Source organism: Pinus tabuliformis, chromosome J (assembly GCF_031772625.1).
Source record: "Pinus tabuliformis cultivar Carrire ecotype Pingquan chromosome J, CPIR1, whole genome shotgun sequence".
Lineage (NCBI taxonomy): Eukaryota > Viridiplantae > Streptophyta > Pinopsida > Pinales > Pinaceae > Pinus > Pinus tabuliformis.
Genome location: NC_142295.1, coordinates 56911770 through 56925005, shown reverse-complemented (window position 1 = coordinate 56925005; position 13236 = coordinate 56911770).

Genomic DNA, 13236 nt, shown 5'->3' with positions numbered 1-13236 from the left:
GAAGTGGAAATGAATGGAGGGAATGAAGGTGTTTGTGGTGGGGAATTTGATAAACCTCACTAGTTGATGTTTATGACTCAAATTTCTTAATTTTCTTTCAGAAAGAATGGAGGGGAAATTCAAAAAGAGAAACCCCAAGCTTCTCACTTTGAGAACGATTTAGAATTCAAGTGGGCTATAAACAGAAGTAATACTTCCTTCAGATGTTTCAAATGGAACAAGATTTTATGCTAAAATAGAGATTTCCTCTAATTTCTTTATTAAAGTCTGAACCTCAGGTGATTCAGGATTATAATATGAAGGAGCTACTTTAGGAATAGTACTAGGATATTTTGGGAGTGAATGCTCAACTTCTGATCTAGAAATAGGAGTTTTATATGAAGATCGAGAAGTTGGAGGTGATCTTGAGGGGGAGTGGCTCTTGGAATGGCTTGTTAATTTAGATTGAGTTCTTCTTTTCCATTCATATTCTTGCCCCTCCTTCTAGCGCCAAGATGTTGATGCCTCAAAATTCGTTGCAACAACATGGGGGAAAACCACCCGGTCTGAACCTTAAACAACTCCTTTTCCGTTTGGGGTAGTGGCTCTTACTGGATATAATGGAACCAGTTTCCAAATGAGTGGTGATAAAATGGATAAGAAATTCTTATAATGGGATGAAGGATATTCAATCAACTAATTAAAACATTAATAAAATAAACAGTAGACATATACACAAATCAAACATGGCGGAAAAGGCCTAAGAGCCTCACTCTTTTATTTTCCTCACACTCTCAATGTCATGTACAGATAATGATAATAGTAAAAATAAATATATAAGGAAGTTTGTCTCAAGATAGTACGTCTATCTTGGACACTATGGTTGAGAAAATATCTCAACCAAACACTAATCTAGGAGTCTAACTAGTTGGAGAGAATCTCTAAACCAGCTAAGCCTAAACTGACTCCTAACCATGAGGAACAAACTCAATCTAGAAAGGTAGGATTAAATCCAACTTTCTTGATTTTAATTAATTTAATTGTTTTGGACTCAGAATTGTTTTCATTAATATGAGAGTGAGGCTAACATTCCCCCCCTCAATGATAAGTCCAAAATAAGAACTAGGAACCATCTTCCAAGTTGTCATGCTGAAACTGTTGATCCTCAAAAACACTGCCTGAAAAACCACCAAAACTAGATGCTGAAAAAACTCCAATCAGAAGAGAACATGAGTTAGCTGCAAGTCTGAGTCATCTCTAAAATTGTGCTTGAAAACTCCATCACATGCCAAGCTGCAAAAGGATCCATCTGTCCTTTTCTTACAATCAACATCCTTTGTCCACTGAAAAAATATTGAGAACACCCACTAGCTGCTTTGATGTTGATGAAAGCCCATTGGTTGATTTGTTGATGATGCCCACTGGCTGATTTGAAGATGCCCACTAGTTTCTTTTGATGATGTTTTCGAGACTTTCAATCTGACAACCACCCTTAATTCCATTATCATTTCCCCCCTTTATCAGCTGAAAGGAGATACAATCATCTGCACTTGATTTCTGAATTCTGAACTCTGCCCCTTCAGGTGTAGGAGAGTTTCACTGTTGTACTCCCACTTTTAGGTACATGAGAGTCCCATCTTCAATTGACTGTTGGCTGTAATAGTTGAGATTGAATTCTGTTGTAAAACTTATACAATCGTTTTACTATTGACGACCATTCCCAAGGATCAATCCATGTATAATTGATCTTTAATATGGCAGGTTGGTCTTGTTTGTAGCATTTCTCTAATGAGTGATTCTGCTTGTCACAATGGTGACAAGGATGGAGATCAAAACAATGATCTTCCATGTGAACTTTTCTTTGACAATGTTTGCATGTGGGTTTGTCTTCAACTTTCTCATGGCTTGGTGATGTTATTTGATCAAGAAATCCTACATTGATGAACTTGATCGGCTTAGAATAATCGGGGGATATGCAAGTTGTTTTCATCTTTGTCATATCCTAATCCTCATCGATTTTTGTTACTTTGGAGTTCTTCCCACGGCTTGATGATTGGTTTGGAATAATCAAGTTCAATTTGATCATGAACAACTTCACTTCAATTTGATTGGTTTAGATGAGTGATTTGGAATCAAAATCTTTATCTTCATCTGTATGGTTGAATGACTTGGAAGCATCACTCTTTTGTTGTAGCTCATCTCTTTGTAGTTGCGGCTCTAATTGAAGGAACTCAATTGTTTCATGTGCATGTTGTAGATTCATTGAAATATCAACAATAGTTGCTTTGATTATTTGCACCATGTCTTTAGTGGTTGAGAGGATCAAATTGTTAAGAATTTGGAACAACTGAATTCTTTTCGCCATGTGAACTTGTTGGAACTCACGCTCGCTTACTTTTAATACTTGTTGGATTTTTAGAACTCCTTCTCTTGAATGCTTTAGCTTGCTTTCTTGAACTCATGCTCGCTTGTTGTAGATATGAACAAGCTTGATTGTTGCTTGAGTATTTGCTTTCGTTAAAGTTGAACTCGCTCAGTTTCAGGCTCGCTTGATGCTGGGAACTTTGGACTTGTTTGAACTCACCCTCTTGATTGATTAGAAGAAGGGTGTCGAATAATATCGAAAATGCACCCAAAAGAAATGCTTACAATGATTTGAATGACTCAGTTAAAAACAATGGAATCACTTGGCTTAATTGATTCACTATAAATTTAAAGCTTGGGTGTCGGTTTCAACCGATAATGCACCCTTACAATTCAACTTAATTTGAATTTGATTACAAGCTCACTTACAAAAAAAAAAAATTATTTGTAAGTTACACAATGACTAATTTTGGTTGAATGTTGATGTAGAATTTTCCTTGGAATGCAGGAGTTTTCAACTTCATTAACTTGATTTTCCTTGCGTGAATTTGCTTGTTGATGTAGAATGCTGATGTTGCCAACTTTGATTATGTGTTGTAGTTACGCAAATGCATGTGATTGCTTGTGCTTGATTGAATGTTCATTACAGTTTCTTAATTACATGTGCATTGATTAATGTGTTTGTTTCGTTCACTTGTTGTAGACTCCTTGTGTGTGTTAGATAAGATAATTTTAGTGTCAAAACTAGACACAAAACATGAGCAACATCAAGAATCATGCGCCATCACAAGCATACTCATGGTGTACCTAAGATCCCCTTATTCAATTTCAGGCAGATCTAGGACACATCAACACCGCAAAAAATATGTCTTTATTAAATATTGAAGTACATCAACCTTTCAGCTTTATAACATCTTCATTGAAAATTATCAAGCACAAAGTTTGAGAACTCCTTGGAGGTAAATTGTCTTCAAAAGACTGGATGTTCACTATCTCAATTTCTCTCAAAATCTCTCTCAAAGTAAAATAATACTTTGGATTACAACAATACAAAACACTTATCGCTCCAAATACAAAACACTTATCGCTCCAAAATTACAAAAAATAATTTCACCTTCTCACTACACAAAATCATACCTTATCTCTCCAAAAAAAAAAAAATTAATACACCTCTCTTAAAAATTACCTTATTTCTCCCCCAAAAAAATCAATACACCTTATGACCTAATCCTCTTTCTTATCCCACTCTTTATATCTCCCAAAATTATCCACCACTTATCACTCCAAAAAAAATTTACAAATTAGAAATCTCACCTTATCACTCCATTACAAAACATCCCTCTATTTTTAATATGCCACTAAAAAAACATACATAATGACTAGCCCACGTAGTCTTTCATAAAACATACACTCCTTTTTTTAATATGTCACTTTAGAAGTATTTATAAAGGGTTGTGCATTATGAAAAAAAATGAATTTAGGAAAATGTTGACTTTTCCATAAAAGAGTTAAATTTATGGAATGAATGAAGGCTGCATTTTGATCAACATCCACTTACCAGCATAAGTATTTCAAACACAGTCGTATCTCCATTGCTCCTCCACGCAGGTTCAAATGTCATTTCATTTGTAGAATTAACAACTATTAAACTTCAGTTGCTCTTTGTAAATAGGTTCCAATAGGAAAAAAAAGTATCTAACTCAGCTATCGTCAATTGGGTTCGGGCTTTAATGGATGAATTGAACTTCAACTCAGCTCCAGGATTGTCAATCACGGCTCTTTAAACAGTAGACGAGTGTGAACCGGTTTTGAATCATAATTTTGAAGCATAGGCTAGGATCATAATTTTAAATCTTCTGAGGCATATATAACTAGCACGATAACACGCATTTCTATGAAAGCCACATATATATCCCATCTACGATTAGCATGAAACAACTAGAGCAAATCTTCGGGGATATAACTTCTTCGGCCAACAACTTTGCCTGTAAGAAACACTGATCACTACCTTCGCTCGATTGCTGAATGATCTCTCGATCAATTAATTATCACACGCAATCCAGACCCACGATTCTTTACAAACATTTTCATATGCACTCTTGGAAATCTCTAATTGTACCAATTTCTCTTTTGTCAAAGCTTCATCATAGAAGTTTCGAACTCTTTAACACTTCTGTCAACAATGGGCTTTTGTAGCGATCCAGATCCAACAACATATCTCCACACCAGTGCTCCTCTGCAAAGGGGCAACGTCCTCATATCCCTTTAAGAAGCTGGTGTCCGGTGGGTGTGAACTCAGTAATGGCGAGGACATGAATGTCAGCTGATATTCTGGCCAAAGATTCAGTGAAACAAATTGACATATTAATTGCACAGTTGTTTGCCCATTTTATTGCACTGATAATACGCCATGGAAACCAGATCTGCAATGAGGATTCCTCTGAGATGGGAAGGATGCAACGACTACCAATAGTGGTTCGCAACGTTGTTGGATTGGACCGCTTCCAATGGATTCATCAAATCTTTGATTGAGTTGCTAAAATTGAACGCCTCTGAGGAGAGTCCCAGATTCGAACCTGGTTGGGCCCTTCAATTCACTAAATCGTCCTGCACTAGCAAATTAAGCACGAATTAACAAGTCCTATATTTGTTGTGTCGCCTTCAAGTTCTAGAAATATGTCAAAATCCACGGCTGGCCCAGGAAAACACCAATTTCGAACTTGAAATCTACCTATTTCTGATTCAGAAGGTGACCTTGTCAAGAACGAGGAGAATGCAATCAGAAGTCGTCAAACACACATCCTTTGGTTCATTCATCTACGATTCGACTAGGAAACAACTGAAATTCACTAAAGTAATGGCGTTCAAGCTTGGACTGATCAATCAAAACACCATTGCACAAGAGGTTCACATTTGGAATTGGAGACCATTCATTTGAAGATGATGATTGTGGTGTTGAGTGTTCAATTAGCTGCTGGAGCGCAATATGCTAACGGTGGCTCTCCCTGTTTGGATCTATGTTATCGAAATGCGACAACCAGTGGATGGGCTTGGTAGACTTTCACCCAAATGTTCATCCCTCTGGCTCGATATGCACGTAAAACCATGTTTCCTTGGATGCCATTGTGTTGAAACTGAAAATAATCAATTGCACACAAATCAAAAGCCAAAAAACTTAACACTTTACACGCTCTACATGGAATACATCTTTCACAAAATTTTTGAGCCCATTCCTCTAATACCACATGAAGGAGATTCAATCAACTAATTAAAACATTAATAAAATAAACAGCAGACATATACACAAATCAGACATGGCAGAAAAGGCCTGAGAACCTCACTGTTTTATTTTACTCACACTCTCAATGTCATGTACAAATAGATATATGAGGAAGTTTGTCTTAAGATAGAACATCTATCTTGGACACTATGGTTGAGAAAATATCTCAACCAAACACTAATCTAGGATCCTAACTAGTTGGAAAGAATATCTCAACCAACTAAGCCTAAACTGACTCCTAACCATGAGGAACAAACTCAATCTAGAAAGGTAGGATTAAATCCAACTTTCTTGATTTGTACATGACATTGAGAGTGTAATTGTTTTGGACTTAGAATTGTTTTCATCACATGAGAGTAAGGCTAACATGGGATGGAAAAGATGGATTTGTAACGGTTTATGAATAAAAGATAAAACATATGAAAATAATCTACTTATTACCCGGGTTATTCTTTAACAGTTTGATTGTGATTTAGAATAATTTTCCTTAGTAAATGAGTAAGAAATTAATCATTTACTTCAGACATGAAAAATGATTTAAATTAATTCTTTTAATTAAGAAATTAATTAAAGAACTATGATAAGCTTATATCATAATCAAAATATTAATAACTGTTTTTGATACATGCCTTTAAAATATTGCAGCACTTAAACGTATTCAGAAATGAATTTATGTTAATGTTGTTTTATAGAAATGCATATAACATAAAACAAAGAGAAACTCAAAACAATAATAGAAAACATAATCGCTTTAAAATATATTTTTTTTTGTAAGCTACGGTAGAACCCATTCTATTACTCGGTAGAAATAAACAGTTTACAAACCATCAGGATAGTGTAGAGAACCCGCCCTCATGGGGAAACCGGGTGATAGACCACCTATAGTTTCTGGTGGCTGCCCAGAAGTAAAAAGCCCATAGTCTCAAAATTTTAGCCAAAATTACAAGACAGTCCTTAGATTTTCTAAAACTGATCATCTGTAAAATGTAAATATCAGCCTCTACATAACCCAAAAAACTACAGTTAAGAAGGTATTGAAGATTTTCCAGCATATCTTAGCTCAGGCGGTATCCAGGTCCGGTTGCTGTCGCGTTCCTCCAACATCAGCTCCTTGCATGCTCCTCAGCATTTGATGCAGGGCCTCCATCTTCTCCTCCTGACGTTCCATAGCAATTCGTATGAAACTCAGCTCCCTGCGCGGGTCCGGGTCGCCCTTGGCCAACTTCACCATCTCTTGAGCCACCTGCTCAAGCGCCTTCGCCAGGAGACCTTTCATCACCCAGTAAATGTGTAATGACTGTTTGAAGAGCGTCATTCGCCCCCTAGTATGGCCGGGGTCGTGCAGCAAGGATTCCCATTCTTCCATCTCGTCCGCAGACTGGTTCTGGAGGGACTCCTCCTCCAAAAACTCCATCACTCTCCGGACCGCAGGGTTAGACTCCTTCTTGAACGCCCTTTCCGCCTGTTTAAGTCTGTAATTCACCGTCCGCCGAGTCTTTTTCTCTGGATTCGGCACCCTTCCCGTCCTCTCACTTTCCTTCTGCACCCTCTTCCTCGGGCCCCAACCTCTTTTTCTGCTTCCCTCCTTTTCCTCGACAGGGGTGGTAGCACTGTCCCACAACCCCGGGCGTCGCCCCTTCTTCCCGCTTGGCTCAGAGCACCCATCACCCTGCTGGTGTTGGCACTCAGCATCCATCCTCTTCAACGGGACCGACCACCCTCCTTCTCCGTCAAGAGGAATTTCCTCCTCCGACTCGTCTTCAATTTCCCAAATTTCTGTCGAAGGGCTATCCTGGGCAAGTCCTTTCCCTTTCTGCTTCTGCGCCTCTGCCGCCATCCTTTGGTGTTCTTCGGCCTCCTTAGTCCGTTTTCTCGTCTCCATCTCTCCCTGTCTACCTTTGCTGGGCAACCCCTGGTACTCTGCGCTCTCCGTACCAGCCAGATATCTTACCAGCGCCCTACTCTCTCTGCTCCTAATTTGGAAACAAACAGGAGTCTGAGCCTCTTCCCCAATCTTAATATAAGTGGAGGTGTTTACCTCATGGTCCCGTTTATCACCGGCTGTCGAATGCCGCCAGTTACCAGCACGGTTGGCATCATTAATGGTAGTTCTTGTATGATTCATGTTTGCTATCGAGGCTTCTGACAGCTCACCATTCTCTCCACTAAAAATACACAGGTTAATGCTCGCACTTTGGGCAAAATCAAGTGCCATTGCCTTCTCACACTGCCGCAGTACATCTCTGCACTCAGTCATTATGACATTCCACTTCCTCGAGTGATCATTGATCAGACATCGGGATCTCCACGGCCTTAGTTCATGCCAGCTCATTGATCCGACCGGGTGCTTATGTGGCTTGGTCATAATCCAATTTGATGATCCCGGCTAACTCTTGCCACTCACTTCGGCCACTCACAGCCTTCCATTGTTGGTCCATCCTGTTACCCCTCCCTCTGCTGCCCCAATTGGCCAGGTAATCAGCTGCCTGGTTACCTTTCCTGCGTACATGATTAACTACCTTATATTCAATCTTTTTTAAGAGAACAGCAATGTCCTGAACGATCCCCGCAGTACGCCAACTGCTGGTTGCTTTTTCCCAGCTCTTACCATTATTTAGTTTCTTTACCATGTCCACGGCAATTTGGGAGTCACCTGTGATTTCCAGGTTAGAGTAACCATTTCTAACTGCAATCGTGAGTCCTTGATGGAGGGCCCAAAATTTAGCTTCGTTATTGGTCATCTCCCCTCCTCCTTCTGCAAATATCCATCTGACCTGTTTATTACTGTCTCTGAATATGCCTCCGAATCCTGCCTCTCCTGGGTTTCCTTTTGAAGCCCCATCGAAATTTAATTTAACGAAGGGGTCCCTGGGAAAACTGAATTTGTCAGGGCTCGGGTTCCTCATGTCCTGAGGGACAGTGAGCTTATGCTGGACCATCTCTAGTTTTAAGTTTAGCTTAATCAAAATTTCTTGTTCTTCTTGATTTGTTTTCCAATCGTCCTCGTACCACCTTTCCACTAGGACTGTTTCCCGCATGAGTTCAACTGCTTTTATCCATGTAGTCCCTGGGTCCTTGGACAGATTCTGGAAGATCCTCCGGTTTCTCTCCTTTCAGAGCATCCACATGACAAACCCCAACATAAGGCTCCAGGCCCTTTTCACAACCTTGCATTGAAAAACCTCCTTGTTCCAGTTGAAGACCACTTCATTGAAATCACTGATAACGAATCCAAGTTTATTGAAGGTTCGTTTGATGTTCACCCACAGATTTTTGGAATACTGACATTTAATTAGGAGATGATCTCTGGTTTCCCCTTCCTTCTTGCATAGACAGCATATCGAAGGCCCATTAAAACCCTTCTTCTGGATTCTATCCCAAGTGAGAATCTTATTTTTTGCAGCCAACCATATGAACATGGATACCTTAGGCCACCAATTGTTTTCCCATACAACTTTCCAGTCAAGGTGTCCCATATCCCCATTCTGAGAATCACTTAAATAATAGGCTTCTTTTGTGGTAAACAGGCCTTTCATGGTGTTTCCCCACCTTAGGATATCTTGGCCTTCACGAGCTCTGATTTTCCTGGATCCAACTTCTTTTTTGTAATTGTCTTGCGTATCTTGATCAATCTCTCTGTCCCATTCCATTGGATCGATCCAGACTCGCCACCCTTCTTCCGCCGGCTGAGCTTTCCAATAATCTCTAACACAAGTCTTGTTTCCTTCTATTCTGTTTCGGATTTGATGAAGCTCAGGGATTCTGCTCAGTCTTTCTCTCTGCTGCCACCGATCTTCCCAAAAGTTTGCCTCTGCTCCTCCACGGATCTCCCAGAAAGCTTGTTGTTCCACCAGGTCCCGGTTCTGGCGAGCCAGGTCCCAAATGGAGGATCCTTTAGGCGTTATCTGTTGCCTTAGGATCTCTAACGTTGAATCAGGCATGTTGTATTTAGTCCTCCATATTTTCTTCCACAGATCATTGCCTCCCCGGAGCCATCTCCACCACAACTTGGCTCCCAGGACCCTGTTGAGAGTTTCAGGGTCTCTCAGCCCCAATAATCGCTTTAAAATATTGATAAAAATACATGTATCCAAAAAAAGCTTGCATTCAAAAAATTAGTAGTTTTGGCCTTTTCTCCTTTTCACCAATGCTTTAAAGTAATACAGAAATACAACAACTCTCAAGAATTTTTGCAAAATTAAAAGAGGCCACGATCTGAAAATTTTATTCAAATAAATACTCAAGAAGAAATGCAGAAGTGTGAATTCTTTCTTAGGATTTCTCTATCAAATTTTGGACCCTTTAAATCGATCCATCATGTTTATTTAAATAATAATACAAAAAATAGCAGGTCTGTGCCTAACACCAAAAAAATTAAATGAAGTTCCTTGAATCATGAAAAATAAAAACAGTTTGCCATTTATGGCTTATTATCCTTGACTTTTGATCTAAATATCCTTGCTTTCTGCAGATTCTAAGGAACAAATCTTCCTCTTTCTCTGCACAGCTATCTCCTCCTCATTGTTAGGCTATGTTTATACCTAGAAGGATAAGCCATGGATAAGTAAATCATGAATTAAGATTTGTATTTTTTAGATAAACTTAAATAAAACAAATAACAAGTGGGTTGTTTTGATTAAATCACAATCGTATCTAATCGGGAAGTTATAATCAATCAAGACCAAATCGCAAACGCATGAAAATTGGGGGCAACACATAGAATAATCGAAGTCGCATCTAAAACAGGGCAGAGGAATGGCATAAGTTTCATGGAAATTGCAATTGCAATATCACAATTGTGGAGGAGAAGGGATGGGCCAATCACATCGGGATTATGGAGCGGCGGACTATAAGAAGTGGCCAAAGGATTTTGCGATTGCGATATATCAGGGTGATGTAGAGGATGAGTGACGTGGTAGGTGATGTAATGGATGTCATCATAGATGACAAGACATTTGACTACGTGGCGGAGGAATGATTATTATTACAAATCGCAATTGGCGGTGACAGGGGATTTTGGAATGGGCAACATGGCTAAATAAACTGTAATAGCCACAGATGCGATATTTTATTAAACTGCGTTTTATAATGACGATGGCTTCAGTTGGATAGGATCAGAGTGCTAGCCTTTGGAATTTGCGATTGCATGGAAGTGGGGATTTATGAACTGGCATGTATAATCCCGGTGGGTCTGGCCTTATGGAAAATTGCAATTGCAAAAGGGGTCAAGGATGGGATTTAAGTCTGTGGAAATTGTGATCAGCAGACACGATGGCATCTAGAATTGTGTTAACACTATCGTCGGGTCCATTCTTAAAATCACAATCACAATGGAGTTAGTGAAGGGGTCTTGGATATAGCGTTGTGTTATTTGCGATGTGGGGAGGATAGGTCGGGTTTTAGTTCTGATAGATGGATTTTGGAAAACTTTCAACCAAAATTGCTATTTTTTCATTTTTATTTTTATTTTAACAACCCATATGTGCTTAATACTTAAGGCTTTTAAAGCCTAAGTATAATCTTGGTCTAGAGGGCTATTAAAATTTGGTTTTTCTAAATAAAAAATGTTTTATTCAAAACAAAAAATGTTTTTTTTTTTTTGTGTTTTTAAAACTTAAAAAGGTTCCTCTATTTTTAAATAATTAACATCATAGGAAATTATTATATAAAAATTGAGGGTTCTTGAATAGTACAATAGGGCCTCAAAATGGCTCCGGGAGTTCAGGACCCAAAAAACTACCAAAAATAATAAATTGTGCTACAATTAAGGAAACTAAAAAATTGAAAGAAACAATGGTGGGGGTCCAAGTGGAGTAGATGCGTGCCCACCAATATCCACTTTGATAATTCCTCCCCCCTTAGGATGTAATGGTCCCCATTCGTTGAGTTCCTCCATGAGATGAGGAAACTTCTACCGAACGTGGTCCCTAGTGAACCACTTGCCCTGGTGTTATAGACATATTTGGGCACTGCAACCCCAATCACATATGTCCATAAACCAAGGGCTTCTAAGTCCCTAAAAGTGTTGTTTCATACCCTAAAGAAGCAAGGTTAGATGATTACATCATCTCCCAGAAGTTCTCCATGAAAAACTACTCAGAACTGGTCAAAACAAGACCATACAGGCTGCTCAGTGCTAAAGGTGCGATGCATCTCACCTGCCACATGCAAAAAGTGTGATGCATACTGAAAAGCCCTTTTGTAGGGTGCGATGAGCGAGAGCAGACAAATGGCAGAGGCAGTTGGCTAGGTGGAAACCCAAAGAATCTTTTAGAAACTACCCATTTGACACTTGCCTCTTTGAATTCACCCAGGGATGAGTAAGAGATCATGAAATCTCCAAGTGGAACCAAAAACTATCAGAGAGATGACACTAATCAAAACCCCAAAAGCTGACTCACCCACCTGCAAACATCTATATATGGATCCCTCATCCTAAAGATCCAGAGGCTGGAATTTTGTATTTTGTAAGGAAGTGTTGTTGGTTTCTCTGTGCAACATTGTATTGTTGGGTGATCTAAGCTTTTCATGAGGTGAAGAGGGCTTTCATGCTGGGAGGATGGCAATAGGTCAGACCAATGGGTTGTAATCCTCTCTTCTACTACTTCTATCAATAAAGCTATTTGAGTTTTCCTCCATATGTTTGTGTATCTCTGAATCTTGTATTTGTGTATGCATTTGTATGGTTAATATACATCTGATCCTATATTGTTTATGGTTATAGATCTCTATGCTTTGATGGTATTATGCTGCTTTGACTCTACAAGTGTTCTTTGAAGCGGGACAAGTGAGGAAAGAGTGGTGAAGTTCTGTCAAAGGGGAAAGGAAACAAGCAAGGAGCCAAGCGAAAGACTGAGATTGGTACTCTCTGCTTCTTTCTCATCTATCTCTCATAAAGGAAGACACAAGTGACTTTAGTTTGTTTGTTTCTAAGATAGCTACCCGTCTTAGTGGGACTAGTAGCTCTGAATGGACACTAGTTTTCCCGATAACAAAATGGTGACTTCGTTGGGGAGCAAATAGCTTGTTTGCTTGTTTATATTTGTTTGCTTTATAAACTACAGATGGAGCCTAAAGTTAAGCCAGCTAGCCTTCGAACTGCTTTTGCTATGCAACTGCAAAGTAGATCAACGTTGCTTCAGTCAATCTCCGGGTTTGTTTATTAACTGAACAACTGACCTGAAAACATCCTAAGTGCCCTGGTGGTAGCTCAAGTAACCTCATTAGATCAGCCCCCAAACTTTGTATTTATTGACTATCATTAGCTCAGCTTAAATCCCTGAACTAAGCTACAAACTGTGAGCAAAAACCAAGCCCAGTCTCGTCCCTGGACCATCGCACTATCTCCCTTTGACAGTCTGGATGCATCACACCTCCCGTGTGCTGTAGGTGAGATGCATCCCTGTTTCCCTGTGTTACAGGTGCGATGATCAGATAAGACTGTTTCTGCCTCCAGATTTTGGTTTTTTCTTCATTGTCTTCAGCTTTATTCAGGAGTTTTGCTGTCTGTGATCAGTATATCACTGTTGAAACTCCCTTCCTTTGCATTATTCAGCCTCCATTATATAAAGAATTGTGAATGTTTTTATTTTTTTTTTTCCATTTACAGTTCT